Below are 13471 nucleotides of genomic sequence, written 5' to 3'. Positions count from 1 at the left end.
CATCATTTTCATACTCATCAAACCATTCAGTGACCCCTCGTGCCCTATGAATTTGGGCATTGTCATCCTGGAAGAGACCACTCCCATCAGGATAGAAATGTTTCATCATAGGATGAAGGTGACCACTCAGAGAAACTTTGTATTGATTTGCAGTGACCCTTCCCTCTAAGGGGACAAGTGGACCCAAACCAGCAAAATGCCCCCCACAGCGTAACAGAGTCACCAGATACCCTCACTGTAGGGGTCAAGCATTCAGACCTGTACTGCTCTCTTGGTGTACGCCACACATGCACTTGCCCACTTGTCAAGAATATGTTGAAGGATGACTCATCTGACCATATCACTTTTTTCCACATCTCTGTAGACCAGTGCCTATGGTTTTTGTACCACTGAACTCTCAAATGTGCATTCATCTTTGTAATGAGGGGTTTATGCACTGCATCCCTGCTATAATATCCTGAGGAAGAGTTGCTTTTCTGTGTTTCTTTACATATCGCACTAATGCACGAGCATCATGGCCTCACCAAATGTGTGCTGTCGACCCCAATTTTTGACCCTATTTACTGCATTTTTTATACGTGTCTCAGAGCATGACTGGATGTTGATTGCTTAATTGTGCCGTGCATTGCACATTCATTATGACTCTCCCCTCATTTATTCAGGTTTTTCCTGTAATATGTCACCCTGTACTTTTCCCTCCTCCTTTCTTTTCTTTATCTAACCATTGTGTTTTTAGTGGGTTTACCTTGTAATTTTTGTCTCAATTAAAACACACACACACACACACACACACACACACACACACACACACAAAAGAAAAGTAAGTACCAGATAAGTTCAATCAGGTTGAACTAAAAGAAATGCCTCTGAAGTAATAACATGGTTCTCTATTTTGAAATAAACTGTATAAAAATGTATGTAGTTTTATCAGACCCCAGAGCTGTGTTGAAACACATCTGAGCAGGTTCCTGGAGTCCCCTCCTTTAGATTCTACTGACCCCTTGACCTTTCCTGTCAACTTTTTACCCCATTACTGATATGAATAGTGAGCTCATTAGAACATTGTTCATGTATTTAACATTGGCAGCCTGTAGGTGCTGCTAACAGGGATGTTTAGTCTTGCAAGACACCTCTTGAAATAATATTCAGGCTATTGGGAAACACTAACTGTCTTGTTTGTATTGACTTTTTTTACACTATGTGGTTAAATCAAAGATAATTTTCCACAATGTGCACAATAAAGTTCCTAACTAACATGATGGACGTACAGTGAAGAAAACAAGTATCAGGAAGTATTTGACAGGTTGTGACATTAATGGACAGGTTCACAATTTTTCAAGTCTGCTTAAAACAACAGTCAGGAGCCCAAATGAATATGGAAACATGTTTTTCTTGCTGTAATTATTCCTCCTGTTCATACTGACCATTAGAAGATCCCCTCATAATGCACTTACAATGTAAGTGGTGGGGGACAACAGTCCTCCTTCTGTGCAAAAATGTATCTAAAAGTTTATCTGAAGCTAATATGAAGTTTCAGTCATCCAAATGAGTCAAATCAAGTAGATATCTTTCAACGTTACAGTCTTTTTAGTTCTTAAGTTCCTCTTTTTGTTATTATACTTCCACCACAGCTCAACAGGGAAACACTGTCTGAGGAAACACAAAGAGGGAATTTGATACTAAAAAGACTCTAAATGTGGCAGATATCCACTTGATATGACTAACTCAGACTGCTGAAGCCTCACATAAACTTCCCATCAACTTTTAAATGCATTTTTGTGCAAAATGACTGTGTGGACACACTGTGGATTTTGGCCTCCATCACTTACACTGAAAGCACATTTGAAGGGGATCTTTTATGGTCAGTATGAACAGGAGGAATGATTACAGCGAGGAAAACCTCTTTCATTGTTCATATGGACACCTGACTGCTGTTTTAAGACACACTTCAAAAATTGTGAACCTTTCCTTTAAGCTGCTAGTACATCAGTACTGCTTCTCAGATGGAAAGGGTGGAAAAGCTTTGGAAACCTCCCCCCTCACTCTTCCAATGTCCAAATCATCACTTTTCACGTGAACAACTGAGTGCAACACTATGATCATCTCGATATTTAAACAATATCGCGTGCCCCCCCCCCCTTACAACAACATTTCACATCGTCTTTGAGTGTGGCTGTTTGGAACAGTAATGCATTTTATTTCTGACGTGGTATGAACCAGTTCCTTTCCAGTGAGACTGTCCACCCAAGAAAAGCAACACAATAGGTCGTAATGTCAGTCGTCCAAAAACAAGCTATAATTATGTTTGAGTGACAGATGCCATCTAGCAGCCGTAGTAATTGTGACTCAGAGCAGTGGTGCAGTTCAGATGACGTATATATATGTGAACAGCTTTCCTCATTCAGGGGAGGAGGGGTGGATGGAGGCGTTAATCCAACAGTGGATTTGCCACAGGAGACTGTGAGTGTCACATTTCCAACCATGAGTCAGGACAGTTTTTTAAAAAATGTAACTACGATTGTCCCCTAACCTTAATCCTGTGGTTATTATTGTAGCCATGACAATGAATGTGGCCTAACTTTAAGGAAGTAGTAACTGTAACCCACACCACATGTTTCTCTTACCTTAACAAAGTGATTGTTTTAACCCAAACCATGATCTTTCCCTAAACCTAACCAAGTGGTTTTTGTGCCTAAACCTAACCAGACCTTAACCACATCACAACATCTTTTTTGGAAAGCACAGACAAATGATGTTGTCCTACTGATTACTGCCTATAGGGGCGCCAGACTCTTATGTGTTGTTCTGGAGTCACATAGTCAAACCATTTGATTTGGAGGACTTGTTCTTTGTTGTACAACCCTGCCCTTACAAAAAATTACATAAAATGTATTATGTTTTAAGATTAAACTCTTATTTCTGCCTCTGTGAAATTCAAACACCACTCTGCTCTCCCCTTTATAAGCCTGTATATTGTTTTTTCAGCAGAGAAGAAACTCACATCACTGTTATTCCACCATGATGTCATGAAGTCAGTTCCACCCATGTGTGTTATTACTTCTGTCTGTTGTGTATATGAAAGCAGCGCAGCCGGCGACCGGCCGCCTTTGATCTCTGCAACACAACGTACCGTCGGTCTCTGAGGCCTGTAACCGCACCCTCGCCCCCGACGTCAACGCTGACTGTCCGGTCCGCTGTGACTGTACACGAAGAGGACCGCAGACAAAACAGAAGGGTAAGAAGTCCCATTCCTTCAGATCTGACTCTGTCTGTCTCTGATCTGACCCACCCCCCCCCCACCTCACCTCTGGACCGCAACCGCTGATGCAATGAGCTCAAGGCGAGTTTGGCAGCCATCTTGTTTTTACAGCCTCTCTGTCTCCATCTGCTCTGTGATGAAGGCGGTACAGCTGAGTGGCTGCACGTATACTGGACACACAGTCTGTTTTAGGCTGCCTACACATGATTCTTCAGAACACAATGCAGAGGAAAAATGTACAGCAGGGCAGCTTTATGGCATCAAGACAACGTTGGAAGAAGTACTCAGATCTTTACCCAGAAACCAATACAGCGATGTAAAAATACTCCATTACAAGAAAAAGTCCTGCATGAAAAAATCTTACATAAGTAAAAGAACATAAGTATTATGAGCTTGATTTAGTTAAAGTATTGCAGTAAAAGTAGTGGTTTGGTCCCTCTAACTGATATATTATTATATATGACATCATCATATTATTGATACTGAAGCATCAGTGTTAGAGCAGCATGTTACTGTTGTAGCTGCTGGAGGTGGAGCTAGTTTCAACTACTTTATATACAGTTAGCTAGTTTAGTCCAGTGGTTCCCAACCTAGGGGTGGGGCCCCTCCAAAGGGACACCACATAAATCTGAGGGGTCGTGAGATGATTAATGGGAGAGGAAAGAAGAAAAAACAAAGTTCTGATACACAAATCTGTTTTCAGTTTTTGGACTTTTTCTCTAATCTTTGATTTTTGCTGAAATATTGGATCATTTGAACATTTATTGAAATGAAAGCATGTGAGAAGTTTAGACGGAAAAATGACTATTTGGTGGAGCTGTTAACAACTCATAGACATGTGAAATGTGACCCTGACTACACACTGCTTTTTGCAAGACGTCAAAAGCCAAAAAGGTTGGAAACCAGTGGTTTCATCTTTAACAATGTGTTGTATTTTAAAAGCTTGTTATATTATCCATTGTGTCAAATCTTCATCTGAAAAGTGACTGAAGCTGTCAAATAAATGTAGGGGAGTAGAAAGTACAATATTTCCCTCTGAAATGCAGTGGAGTGGAAGTATAAAGTAGTGTCAAATGGAAATACTCAAGTTAAGTACAAGTAACTCAAAATTGTACTTAAATACTCGCTTGAGTAAATGTACTCAGTTACTTTCCACCACTGCATCAAGATGTATGCCAGGTAGCAGAAAAAGCTGTGAATAGGGACAGAGGGGAAAGTGGGAAATGTATGGACAACAAAATTTGTAATGTTTTTGAGTTTAATGGAAAAGACTGCTGTTAGATTAATCAATTATTTAGTCTATGAAATGTCAAACAAAAGTGGAAAAAACCCATCACACCAGATGTCTTTTTGGCGTTGCCCCACCAACAGTCCAAAAAGCCAAAGATAATTAGTTTTCAATAATATAAAACAGCAAAAGGTTTGATATTTTTGTTTATATATTTATATATTGTCAAATTTGTTGACAGCTAACTTTCTGTCAATCAACTAATTGATTACTGTAATTGGCTAATTCTTTCAGTCCTAACTGAAGGAGCTCATGCTTCTATGTTTATGTTTGTTTTTGTCTCTGGGAAAGGAACTTAATCAACCAATCAACTTACTTGATGCACAGGTCTGCATGACTCGTTGTTGACATTTGGAAGTTGTGCCTGTCAGCTCCTCTGCATGCCACATAATAGCTTTGACAGAGACATTTCTGTGTATCTTCAGACACAGACACAAAGCACAACTAATGCAAGTAATACAAATACTAGTTCAAAACGCCCCTGAATTCGGGTGCTTTTGTCTACAGATTGCAGCCTTTAGTCTGCAGGACAAAAACTGCTTCCTTGATGAATTCAATCTCTCGTCACATGGCTGCGAATGTCAGAAAATCCTCAGTGGGACTATTTCCTTGTGTGGTTGGAGATTTTCCATGAACGATGGCGTGATTATCTGGGCTATTTTCACATGCCAGCCCCCTGTCCAAAACACCCGAGCGTCCCCGAGCTGCAGTAACTCATCTCAGAGGAGATTTATGAGCCTCTGCTGTCGGTTCTTAAGTCTTCAGTTTTGAGATTCAACCATCATGCTGTAACTTCAATTCTTTATAAGAACATGCAAGAAGATGCTTGTTTGATTCCAGCTCTGAATTTTCAAGACTCAAGAACTTTATTGTCATTGTGAAAGAACAATGAAATCGCAATTGCGTCAACCTCAAATGGTGCATCAGTGTTTAAGACTTCACACATATTTACAAAGAATAAATAAGACAAGAATGAGATAAGAAATATAAAATATTAGCAATAAAAAGTACAGAATCTAAGCAATATAAGTAAAAAATACAAGCAATATAAAATATAAATACAATTAATGACAAAATACAATTAACAAGGGTGTGAAAGCATCAGCAGCAAATTTAATCCTTTTTTCTCTCCTGTACAGCAAATACAGTCTGTAAACCATACAGTTTGAGTGCACACACACACTCATACACACACACCATCCTCCTGCTGGTTCACAGATTTAACAAGTTGGACATGACTGACCTGTGGAAACACTAACTGCCCTCTGTGGACCCTGTTTCAACAACAGCAGGGTGGGTGGTCCATCCCCATTACTCGATTAGTTGTTTTTACAGTATGATACACTCATCATCACAAAAACGCAATCAAGGTGGTTTAATTAGCACTCAGCAGTGTTGGGCAGTGATTACTTTATAATGTTTACAGCAATGTGATTATTTTTTTCCAGTAACAAGTAGTGTAAGAGATTACAATTTGATGTTATGCAATTACATTGCTATTACTAATTTGAGTAACACTCCATTTCTTCAACAGTTTTGAGGTCGACTTGTTTGGTGTCTTACTGATAGTTTGATGGAGTGTTGATATTAGTGCTGGGAAGTTAGAGTATTTGTTTCTGTGTTGTTTCACAGGATGTGTGGGTTTTGAGTAGAAGATGTGCGGGTATTGAATAGAAGAAAAGCAATTATGCTTAATTATCCTGCCAAAATATTAGGCTGTAGGCTACTCAAAGCTGATAACTTCTAAAATCTACTTTTACTTTACTTTTCTTACTGTGTGTTGATGCTATGTGTGTATTATTTTTTACAGTATTTAAAGAAAAATTGCCCAACTTGTATGTATGTTGTATCATGACAGTAGCAGAAATAAGAAACAACCTGGAGACAATAAAGGTATTTAAAGGACCAGTGTGTAAGATATAAGGGGGTCTATTGGCAGGGGTGTATTGGCAGAAATACTGGAACAAATGGAATATAATATTCATAAATATGTTTTAATTAGTGTATAATCACCTGAAAATAAGAATCGTTGTGTTGTTGTCACCTTAGAATAAACCCTTTATATCTACATAGGTGTACTGCCATGTTTCTACAGTAGCCCAGAACAGACAAACTAAACACTGGCTCTTGAGAGGGCCTTTTTTGCATTTTTCCCAAGTTTCGCAGCCACCATAAGTTTTTCTACACGCTTGGAAGGGGAAGAGGTATTCAGTTGATTGCAATCTGCAACCTCACCACTAGATGGCACTAAATCCTACACACTGGTCCTTAAAACAAAACGCACTAGTTGATATCATTTTGGCATCTGTGTGTTCACTGGTCCGATGTGATAGCTTGTTGTGGGGACAAAAACAAGGAAAAATGTGACTCACTCCAAAGTATTTACATGTTGTTTGCTGGCTGGCTAACTCAACCGGCTGGTTTAGTTCAGAGTCAGAGGCTGTGAGAACAACGCAGCTTCACTGAGAGGATGGGACTTCATGTCATCATTGCGGCTAATGTTAAGTTAGCTGTTGATGGTCAGTAAATACCTCCAACCTGTAGGCTGGTTGCTTGTTAAACTACGTCTCCTTTGCTTTGTCTACACATTTTAAACACAGAAGATGGGACGTGGCTGTGGACGCTTTCAAGTTGTTTAAGTTGCAGAACCGATAGTGGGTTGAGAATCTATGAGTTATAAAGGTTTCTCTCTCACTTCAGTATACTCTAGTCAAGCAACATCATCCGTCTCACTGGTGATAGTAAGGCTATTAATAAAGTCTAGAAGGAGATTCAAAGTTTTGAATCTTTCATTGTACGAATATTGATTTATTGATTGGGACAGTCTGCAGTTTTTAAACATTACAGATGCACTGCACTGGAGTTAGCTCAAAGCTAATTTGCATCCGCAGTCCCCCACAATCAAAACATACAACAACACCATACAAAATACAAAATACAAAGCTACACACAACAGCACATCACATACACCCACAATGTCAATTAGAAATTAATAATGTAAATGTGTCAAATTAAAAGCAAGACTACCTGCGCTAATGAGAAGATCATAGATGGAGTTTAGTATTCCTTTATACCTTCTGGACTAGACTTACAGGCTGATTGATTGGTTCAGATCTGCTTCAGAAAATATAGTGAAAAATTTGTGATGGGTAAACTTGACTGAGTATGACATTCATAATGTGAGGAATTAGATTTTTCAGCCCTAGTTGACTTGGAAATAAATGGAAAATATGAGAGCTAGAATGTAAAGCCCACATTCGACATGGATTGTGACGTGAATGTTTCTTTCCAAGCTGTAGCCTCATATCGATGATCGACCAGCATCACCTGAACACAGCATGATTTTTAAACGTCCTGTTTTGTTAGAAAACCGGCCAATGCTTGGCTCTTGATGTTTTGGTTGATGTACTGCACCACAACTTTGAACGCTTCATGATTCTTGTTACGGGACCATTTTTCTGTACGTTCCCCTCCTGGTTACAGCACAAACATTACATTAGACGGCCATTACATCAAACCCTGGGTCCAGTGTTTAGTTACTGTCCTGCTGATTTATGAGATCAACGGCGCCGTATTTCTGGGCTTCACTTGCCTTTTTAAAACCAGTGACATGCAACGTCGGATCAGAGTGTCACCATCCTCATCTGCTGTTGATCAGTCGGCTCTTTTAATGTCGAACCAAAAGTTTTACTGCTGCTTTTTACTGCAGCTCTCCACTCTGCAGAGCCTCGAGGGGTCAGGTTTACCAGGACGCTGGTCGTAAACAGGTTCAAACTAAACTATAATGTCAGTGAAATGATCACATATATTATTATTATTATATTATAATCAAATTATACATTTATATTTAAACTGAGACTAAACTTATGTATAATATAATGTTAATTCAAATCATGGTCTTTGACCTTTGAAATGTGTTCAAAACAAAATGTTAATCAGTTTATTGCAGTGATGGAATGAAACTAAGTACAATTTCCGAGACTTTACTTTAAGTACTGTACTTAAGTACAATTTTAATTGTACTTAACTTGAATATTTCCATTTTTTGCTACCTTGTACTTCTACTCCACTACATTTATATCACAGCAATAGTTTATATCACAGATGAATATTTTATATGTAAAACATATGATCAGTTTATAAAATATGCATTGTTATAGATAAGATTAAAAAACAATATATGTTGTTAAAATTAACTTTTACTTGACAACATTAAAATGATGCTTACATGTACATCATCGGTTAATGGGTATAACACTAATTGGGACCATTTTGCATAATGAGTGGTTACTTTAAGTACATTTTGCTGCCAATACTTATGTACTTTTAGTATTTTTACTTAGAACTTTTACTAAAGTAAGTATTTTGAATGCAAGACTTTTACTTGTAATTGAGTTTATTTAGATTGTGGCATTGCTACTTTTACTTAAGTAAAATATCTAAGTACTGTATAGAATCCATTTTCTTGAATATATTCTAGATTACAGTTATTCGTAGCAGTTTACAAGTCATTTATGCTTTCCAGGAGTAATTTTATAAAATGACAGACACCATTTGTCCTATTAGTAGAATATTTAACCTTGTAAAGCCATAAAGACACTTCACCATCAGGATATTCTTTAAACAAGCACAATTTCCACTTGTTATGGTGACTAAAGGTAGATTTCTATCAGCAGAAATAGTGTTAATGTAGTAAAGAACAAAGAGTTGTATGTTAAAGTGACAGTCTCACGTGAATCTGTTTTATTTCTGCTAATGAGTGCCAATGTACCGCTTTGCTGCAGGTGAGGAATTTTTATTGTGTTTCCAGACTTTAGATCAAGGTGACAATATTTTCAGAGGAGAGACAGAGGAGAACAGGAGAGGTTTTCTCATTGTGGTTAAAATACAATAGTGATCACCTGAGAGGGAGATTAACTGTACTGTCAGCAACACAGTAGTACCTCAAATCTCACAAAAGTTACGACATTTTAATGTTATTGTTTACTGATTTTCTGAGGAATCACATTATGATATTCAGCATCAGATATGCTCTGAAGCTGTTAAATGAGGCAACTAAAAATATTCAAATATCAAGCCCAATTCCCATATTACCAAAATTACATACCTAGGAATCACGCACACACACATCTCACCAGAACATAGTAAGGGGCAATCTCGGAACCTATCGGCTATCTGTTTGACGATGATTTAGCCTTTGGGGGCAATGGCCAATATTTTGGGGGTTCCAGCATAGCAAGTGGATATCCCGATAACAGATATCCAGGCCAAGACTTCCTCTTCTGTGCACCGGTCATTGTTTACAGTCCGATAAGCAACTTGAGACAGTCCAGGAAACATTTCAGCCAATCTCTGTAAACAGATATATATGCATATGAATGCAGATGAATAAAAAAAGCTAATAAAAAGCTAAATCATCATCAGTCGATAGCTGATGGGTTCTGAGATTGCATTTTGGCAATCTCAGAACCCATCTGAGATTGCCACCTCTTCTGCTCTCCACATGGACTGTTTACTTGCATGCAACCAAAGCCCCCTCAAATGTGATTGATCAATACTACTCGGACTACAAAAGGAAACCAAAATGCTTCCAGTACCAAAATCTTGTCCCGTTGCCTACAGATTCTGCATTCATATGCAGATCTCTGTTTATAGAGATTAAGTGAAGGGTAATTATGAAAAAAATTTTAAGGAAGTTGAACATGACCTTGCAAGTTGGAACAAGCTGCCTGTTTCTTTACAGACTTGCATATCTGCAATAAAAATGAATGTTCTGCCTCGCATTAACTTTCTAATTATGATGGTTCTGCTCTCTCCCCTAGTGGACTATTGAGACAGGATTGATAAACTAGTAGGTAAATATATTTGGAATAACAGCCATCCTAAACAGAAATTATCAGTACTGCAGAGATTTTAAGATCAGGGTGGGCTTTCCCTCCCTAACTTTAACATCAAGTTCAATTCATCAACATCAATTCTTTCAACTATGTCCTGTCATGGCTCGGCTTGACAAATGCTCTTTAGTGTAATTTAGATAATAATCTCAATTTCATCAAGGAGAAACACTGTATGCTACATTATAGACCTATTATTGCCAACACACAATTAGAAGTTTCAGAGTTGTAGAGAAAAACTTGGAGAGGAACCTGAAAGGACACTATAACACCCCCCTGTGACATAACATAAATATATTAATTGCAAATAAGCCCACTGGAATTCAAACCATGGTCCTCAAAAAGTATTAATACCATTGGTGATTGATACAATGACAAAGATATGCTCAGTTTTCAAGAATTGTGCCACCTCTTTGGCTTGTCTGGCTCATGTTTTTTCTCTACTTGTGAGTAAGGTCAGCGCTTGAGTCATATGGTGTGCCGTTGGGGGCACAGCTTCCCATTCACCCTTTCATCAACTGGATAAACTTTCTCCCCACTATCAAATTTGTATCAGTAATATACTCCAAACTACCTGGACAACAGAAGGACCTGTCGATGCTCAGAGCATGGAGGAGTGACTTTGATAAAGGTGAAGACAAATCTTGGGACAATGTGTGGAAAAATACCTTCTGCACTTCTAAGAATCCCAACCAACTTATCCACTCTAAGTTCTGTCACAGAGTTTATTATATGTCTGTCAGCGGGTTTTGCATGAGACAAGCACAAAGTCTAGACTGTAATATGTGCCAACCTAACTCATTAGGATGCTATAAACACATGATGTGGGAGTGTCCCTCTGTTCAAGACTTTTGGGACCAGGTATCCAAAGTTCTGTCTGAATTGATAGGTAAGGCCATAATACACAATCCAACTTTACTGCTCCTCAGCAATGATTCACAGTTAGGACTTAGTAAAAGACAGCACAAGTTGTTGCTGTGAAGTCTAACAGGTGCCAAAAAATTTATTGTCCAAAGATGTCTGCCGCATCACTTAGCACCAGGAAATGGCTGACATATTTTCAAGGCATTGTGTTACTTGAGCTGTCTACTGCCCGAATTAATAAAGCAAAATTCACCAATTTGGAGATGTGGGCACATGCAGCAGTGCAAATAACAGTAAGCTCTTTGGGTCATGAACAGAGGAACACTATATGTTACATCTCTCTCGGTTGAGCAGTCTGTGGGAGAGCCCAGGGTCAGTTGTGAGGGGGGCTATTAAGAAGGATGCTGGGGAGGGATGACGAGGGAAGGGGGGCAGGGATTTATGTGTATGCAAAATGCTTTAATTATTTGTATGTCACTTCTGTGTCATTTGCGAATAAAGATTTGTTCACAAAGAAAAAAAGAAAATTGTGAAAAATGTCAATCACTGTTTCCCAAAGCCAAAGATTCAACCTAAAATGTCAAATATATTCAGTTTACTATCATAGAAGACGAAAGAACACAGAAAATATTCACATTTAAGTGGTTGGAATGAGAGATGTTTTGGTCTGAAAACTTTTGCTTAGTACAGGGGCAGCTATGTCACTGAGTGAGACTGTTCTCTCAAGAAAAACAAATGTCATTAAAACAGCAAATGTCTCAAAAATGACATGTTTACCTTCAAAAGAAGCCCTCTAGTGACTGTAGAAATTATGACTCTAGTTGGAGGCAAAGGAGGAAGTCATGTGACATTAGAGAGCAACAAAGTCAATAAAACGTCAGACTTTAACACAGCAGACTGATGATGAGGCTTTTCATCACTTTCAGTGTCTTGGTCAGATTTACTGAGATGTTGTGGATGTTGTACTTCTCTCCCAAACACACCAGTTCTCCACAGCTGACGTCTTAACGGCTCTGAAAAAGCTTCCAAAAACAAACAGCCTATGTTAAACGGGAGCTGAGGGACTCGGCACATGAAGAAACTCATAAAGAAGGCCTGTGACATCTGTTTTCTTCCCCTGGTGACCTCTGGGAGGTCACAGCGGCGTCACGGACACCAGCAGAGGTCATACAGAGGGTTCCTGCCAATAGTGGTCAATGGCAGACTAACTACCACCTACCAGAGGACAAAGACCTGCAATTTATCTTTTATTTACTTTTTACAGGTTTGTAAATGTTTTATTACTTTTTAAAATGACTTTATTTCAATTGTTGAAGTGGTAATCTGTTTTGTTTCGTCTCTGTTGCTCAGTTGTTTCTGCTCTTCATCCCTAGAGATCACCTGTCAGTCAGTGTATATACATATTGTTTATTACGCCCATTTTTTCATTTTCATTATTTGCATTTAATGACCACTAAATCAGCTGGTTTTTGCTCTGTTGGTCTGGGAAGCTGATTTATCATTCACCCACATATGTATAGTAATAATGTCTATACCATGTTTATGCCCTTGCCTGTGTGGTCCGTACATGTGATGTGTGAGCGGAGATGTGGGTGAAAGGTTGAGGGTTCTCCTGGTGTCTTCATATTGTGGATTTTTGACCACCAGCTTATCACGAGAAACTGAGAAAGAGTCAGCAGATATGTAGTCAGTGTTTTTCCTATTAAAGGAGACATATTATGCTTTTTCTGGTTTTCTGTTATTCACATACTGCTATGATGTCGGATGTTGATTTTTTTCCCTCAGTTCCTGATTTTATTGAGTCCTTTATTTATAACATAGTCATTTATTGTTTTGTGTGTGGATGGGATGGGGGTTGAGGTATGGTGATGGTGGGGGGGGGGGGGGTATTGTTTTTATTGAGTAAAACACATATTATTTGTATGAAAAGTGCTATACAAATAAGGACTGATTGATTGATTGATTGAGAGAAGAAACGTCTTCCAGAGCAACAAACATTGGAGGTAGAAGAAACTCTCTTTACACAAATCATTAAGTTTACAGTTTCTGCTGAATGATCAGCCCCTTGAGCCTCTCTACACACTGACGAAATAATGTCCCACATCTGTACAAACAAGTTGAGAAATTTCTTTTTCAAATGCTGGAAAAATGTTTTAAAGCTACCTT

Source organism: Thunnus albacares, chromosome 16 (genome assembly GCF_914725855.1).
Source record: "Thunnus albacares chromosome 16, fThuAlb1.1, whole genome shotgun sequence".
Lineage (NCBI taxonomy): Eukaryota > Metazoa > Chordata > Actinopteri > Scombriformes > Scombridae > Thunnus > Thunnus albacares.
This window is presented reverse-complemented; position numbering follows the sequence as displayed.